The following is a 6,000-nucleotide window of genomic DNA, read 5'->3' as shown; positions in this document are numbered from 1 at the left end:
CTAGCACAGCAGCAAGAGTTTTGTGGGTTGGTCTAGATGAATGGGTTGGTCAATGGATGGAAGGATGGATGGATGGATGGGTGGATGGATGGGTGGATGGATGGATGGATGGATGGGGGCCTGCCATGTTGACCATGAAAAGAATTTGTGCCTTTCTCATATTATAGTAGGATAACATTTTGAAACATTAATCACTATACCTCGTCCCTGATAATATGTTTTTATTTCTTGGCTTTTCCACCATTAAAAAGGGATTTAAAAAACAACAACAATATCTTCTTCACTGGATTGTTGTGAGGATTAAATGAGATAATTCTGGAAAGCTACTTAGGGTATCAACTTACAGAAAAAGAGCAATACCTCGCAGATATTGCTATTGTTCCCCAATTTTACATTAGTAACTTGCCCAAGATCACACAGCAAGTGTAGAACCCAGATCTGTCTTGATCCACTGGGAAGCATCTGCTGGCTTGAATTTCTCTAGAACCTCCTTCTTCCCTCTTAGAGGTAGAATAGCTCCACTGAGGCTTCCCAACACCAGTGTACACCAGTCCTTCACTCCTTAAGTGGTCACACTGTGTGCACTGGAAGGAAAAAAAAGTATGGGGGTGGGGCAAGGATATGGAAGAGGTTTGCTATCCCATTTGGAAAATTATAATACCTGGGAGGACTCGGTGTGATTTCTTGATAAATATCACAGGAATGAAAGCTCTCGGTTTTCATTTTGGAAGTCCAGCCCCATGGTTCTTATGGTCCTCAGCTATGAGAGAAAGCAAAGGCAGAAAGGTGCAGAAGAGGAGCTAACAGTTCATCTTTCCCTCTGCTCATTCCCTGGGAATCTTTAAATAAATATACCTGCATCAAGGTTCTATGCAAATGGAGGGCCCCCTGGCTCCCTTTACCAATGTGCGGCTCCAAAGGTCCCTACTTGCCCTGAATGTCAGGTATGATCCCAAAGCAGGAAGCCCAGTGTTGGAATCTCTGTGTTGGAAGCTGTGTCTCTTGGGCAAATTATTTCTCCCCTCCGACTTGAGGAAGAAAGGGAAAGGGCCTCCTTTGACAGGTGGTACTATTTGAGTTGGGTAGAAAGTTGCGGGGAAATCAGCCTTTTCAGCCCTCAGTCTGTAATTCCTCATTAGTATCTAAACTTGACCTTAGGGCAGTCACCAGGGCCCTTCTAAGTTGGAGGCCCCAAAAGAGGGCAGGGCCTGGGAGCACACAGAGCGGTTCAGTGTCTGTACGGAATAAGACAGCTTGGGGAGAACCAGGTCCCCTCCTCTCTATGGGCAACCTGCCTGTGGACAGAGACGGCAAAGTGTAGACCTGGCCAGAGAGGTGACTTATCAAATAAGTGGGCTCCGTGTGTGCTTAAGACTCAAATGTGTTCTTCAAAAAGTGCGTAGAGTACCCCAAGAGGACTGTTGAAAGCAGAATAGACATTGCATTTTCTCCATGAAGATTTTACCTATAATCCATAACTTTAATTTTCCCGGTGCCAAACACCCACAGTAAAATCTTCGTCTGAAATCACCGTTAATTTGAACATTTTTTAAGGCTATCTTTCAGAAAGGGCGTTCCATCTTTAAATGTAGCATCCAGAACACTGGTTTCCATGAACACGTCAATGAGGTAGGTAAGGCATGCAGCTTGGTGAGGTCTGTTATCATGAGTATCCTGCAGAGTCTTCCAGAGCAGCAAATGGAGCAGTCAGGTGGCAGAGAATCCACTGCTGCTTAAAGGACACTCCATACACGAAAATTCAACTTTGGGAAAAGAACTAAATTAGTGAAGGGAAGGTTTTTTGTTTTTCTTTGCAAGATTTTCTCAGGATTCCTTTTGATAAAGAGTTCTGGATCACTTACAATATAATCTGATTTACGAAACGCCCATCTGTTCACAGCACATAATGATTGTAAGAGCCAAGTGGTTTGGTTTGGCTACAAAATAATGAAAGATCTACTGCTCATATAAGAATGGCGAGGACAACATCCCGCTGACTCAGGGGAGCCCCTTTCCTGAAATTCTCAGGAGAGTCTGTTTTTTAAGAGACTATCCCAGTGACTCACGACTACGACCAATGTAGCTGAGGAGGTTGTGCGGCTTGCAAGGAAAAGGATGAGGAAGACACAGGAGCTGTGTTGTCACACTAGAATCAAAGGTGATGGAGGATGGTGGAGATGGACCAGGGAAACTGAGGCAGGTTTGTGTTGGAGATGAGGCGTAAGCCTGGAGAGGGGTCATGGGTCAGGAATCAGATAGGCAGTTAAGAAACAGGGGTCCCCAGAAGCCAAAGAATAAAGCAAAGTCTATGAAGGACTGGGGGATCACGGGTCCTCAGGTATCAACCAGGCATAGGTTCAGAAAATGGAGTTTCAGGTAATGTGAGAACTGGAGGGGTCATAAGCTCCAGCCAAGCAATCCCAGACCCTGTAGGTGTGGGGTAGGTGAACCGCATCTCAGAGGTATGGAATCGCTTGTCTGGAAGGTAGAGCCAGATGTCAGGCTGGATACAAGGACTCACATGTAATGGTTTATATTTGGAAGAAGTGGTGGCATAATGTCTAAAGGAATAGGAAATTAAATCTTACTCTCTGCTGCTTCCCTATCTCTAGTCCCATGCACTTATCTTTCTGTAACTCTTGTTACCTGAATGAGGTACGTAGCCAATTTGTCAGGGATCCAATAAGAGAGATAAGATGCTCTTTCCAAAGCCATGTCTTCTGCACATTATTGGATTGAAGGAAGTTCTCTCAGGAGGGAAATTAAATCCCAAGGACTTCAGTATTTGACTTGCCTTTTTTCTCTCTTGTTGTGCATAAGTGGTACCGTAGCTTGGAGTAGACCCAGGCCACCTCCAACAATGAGGAATAGCAGATGGCAGTGGCCTCTCCTGCTTGCCCTGTGAGTTTGGAGGTTGAAAATAAGGAAAGCAGAAAGAGAGAGAGCTCTGCACACTTCACCATTTTACCCAGAGCTATTCCTGAGAACAAGCATCCTGAGTGGAATGTTTAATAGGGGGAAGATGATCAAAGAAAAGGCTTAGAAAGGCATATGCATTTGGGTTAATGGGAGCCGGAGAGAAGGAGGGAAAGGAGCAGAGGCAGAGGGTCCTAGTCAAATCAAATCACCGCAGACACTGTGTTCTCCTGTCTTAGGTAGCACCTTCCAGCAAGTCCATTTTTATCGGTGGCCAAGATAAAAACAGAGGAAGCATACTTATCAAATCTGAGACACCATGGTGCTGTAAGGAAAAGCTAAAGCATTAGAGAGCAGAATTTGGGTCTAAAATCATCTCAGCAGGATGGGAAAATTTGGAATTTAACCAGATAAATGGAAAAAGTCTTTACTAGAGTCCAAAAAGCACAGTCACATGTACAGAATGAGTGAAGCACGGCTTGACAGCAAGCACAGAGTATAAAAATCTGGACTTTTCAGTTGGCTACAAAATTAGCCTAAGCCAGCCGTGAGAGAAGACTGCCAACATGCTAATATGTTCTCATGAATAGCTTTAGTAAGTTAGTCTGCATCTCCTCCATACTGGCCAGAATGCCACCAGGGTCTGAAAGCAGTATTGTAGGAAGGACTTCCACAAAAGAGAGATAGCAAGCATGAAAATGGTAGCGGGATGGTAGTAAGATTTAAAACTATGTCACATAAAGGAAAACTGAAGAACCTGGGCATGCAGCCTGTATGGAAGAAGGCTGTGGGCAGAGTGGGATACGTAATTTGCAGGGCCCAGTGCAAAATGGAAATGCAGTACAACTTGTTCAAAAAGGCAGGAAAAAGGGGCCATTAAAGGTATTAAAATAGCAAGCTTTTTCCTTCAAAAATATTTTTTTTACTTATAAAATACAATGGGGGTAATAAATATAAATATTTATGAGTAACAACAACAAAAATTTAGAAGTTGCAAAATTACATATTGGTGTCACAATTTTATGTAATACAATAAATAATTATACTTTATTAATGTGATATATTGACTGATCATAAGGTGTTTTTTTTCAAATTCTTATTTACAGTGATTTCACTTCCAATCAATATAACTAAAGGCAGGACGTATGAGATGCTCTTGGAAAATGCAAGACTATAAGCTAACAATCGATCATTTTAATTTTAAGAATAATTTTTCTGAAGATGCAACTGTTACTGAGCTATTCAGAGTATTTTAAAGGCTGTGGCAACATTAGAATAAATTTCTTATAAATTATTTTGAAATATACATTTTAGTACACCTAGAGCTGATTCTAATGAAACATTTTTTCTAAAAAGATTTAGCCCTTCATACAAATCAGTTTCATTTGGTCTGAATTTAATTTTAAAGTAATTAATTTTATACACTGACATTTTAAAGTTTTCTTGGACATTTCCTGTAACTTGTGAAAGTCATACAAGAAACTCTAAGTGGCTTCTACAATTTTATGTAATTCAGAACATCTGTTTATACAATCTACCACTGTATCTTACAAGAAAAATCAATTTTATAATTGTCTTCCTTGTTAAAAATGAGTTCATCTAAAGCTTCAAATGAAAATCGTGCTCTTTTCCATCTAATGCAATAATTGATATTTGATTTCTACTCTATGGCTTAGCATGCTTGCTTTGCAATGTTGCAGCAGTTTTAAAAACAGTCCAAACTTTTTGAAGAATTCTAGCAACTCCCTGATGTGCTTTGCTACAATGCGTATGTTTTTGTTTTGTAATAATTTACTGTCAAAGTTTACTGTCTTTGGCAGCTCCTATCTCCCGTTCAGACAGAGAGGTAATATTTGTGTAGGTGCTGCAGGATGTGTTCTGGAACAGACAAGCAGAGCCTCCCGCCAGTGGTCCTGCTCTGCGCTCATGCAGACTTCTTCCTTTCTCCCAGTGCCTGGCTGCTGTAGCCACCACTGCTGCCTCTGCTGCTACTGGCACTGTCATCGCCACCAGTCTTGGCCCAGGTCCTGCCCCAGGCAGCCCAGCCAACGGCTTGGCATCCATGCTGCCCACTGTGGCAGCCGACTTGGGACTGTGCGTATCATACTGCCCCCTGGGGTATCTCCTGTGCTCACACTCACATGCTCCATTGTCCCATCAGAAATTAATTTACAAAACGCCAAGTTCTAGGATAAATAATTAAGCATTCATAACAGTGACAGCAGAGCATTAAACCAAGTGTAGAGCCCCTTGTGAGGGTGGGCCCTGTGTAACCACACAGGTCATACACTCTGCTTGTGGAGTCAGGCATGTGATGGGGGTCCCGTGCTGGACGTAAACATACCTGGGCGTGCATAACTAAGGAGTAGGGTGGACCCTGCACATTGATTTGCTTGGTTTTTCCTATACAAAATGCACACAGAAGCATGTGCCTCAGAAAGGAGGGGTCTGGGAGAGCAAAATGGATCAGTTCCTGGACCCTGGCCTGCCCCAGAGACAGGATCTCTACTGAGCCCTTTGCAAAGACAGGTTGCAGACAAAAGCTGAAGGAGCCATTTTTGGGGGGACCTGTGAGATGTGGAGACCTTACTGGGCTACTTGGGGGCTCAGGTGATGGCATGGCACAGAGCCCCCCACAGCTCTGAAGGGAAATTAGTCAGTTGCTGAACCACCAAATTCTTTAGGAAGACCCAGCTTGCCTCTTAGGCTGCAACTCTGGGGGCACCAGTGCCTGTTCTTCACTGCAGACAATAGCAACAGTACGTACAGGGATATCCTGACCCCAAGGGACTTCCTGCTTTGCACTGAAGGGCCAGGTCAGAGAGGAAAGAGACCTGTGGAGCCTAAGGGAATAGAGGAGGATTTGTGAGCTGGTATGGACATGGCCTACAAAGGGGCAATCAGTACCATTGGGTGAGAAGCATTACTGAGACTCTATAACCAAGGGCTGGTGAATTCTAGAGGGAATGGGTTACAGACAGGATCTTGGTTTTGAGTATTTGAAGGCCCACTGGATGGGGAAAAAAAGACCAGCTCTGTGAAATCATCAATGCATAAATAGAAGGGAGACACACTTTAACTGGG

The sequence above is a fragment of the Rhinolophus hipposideros genome, assembly GCF_964194185.1.
Source record: "Rhinolophus hipposideros genome assembly, chromosome: 2".
In the NCBI taxonomy this organism is placed as follows: domain Eukaryota; kingdom Metazoa; phylum Chordata; class Mammalia; order Chiroptera; family Rhinolophidae; genus Rhinolophus; species Rhinolophus hipposideros.
The sequence above is the reverse complement of the archived record's forward strand: the minus strand, read 5'-3'. Positions refer to the sequence as shown.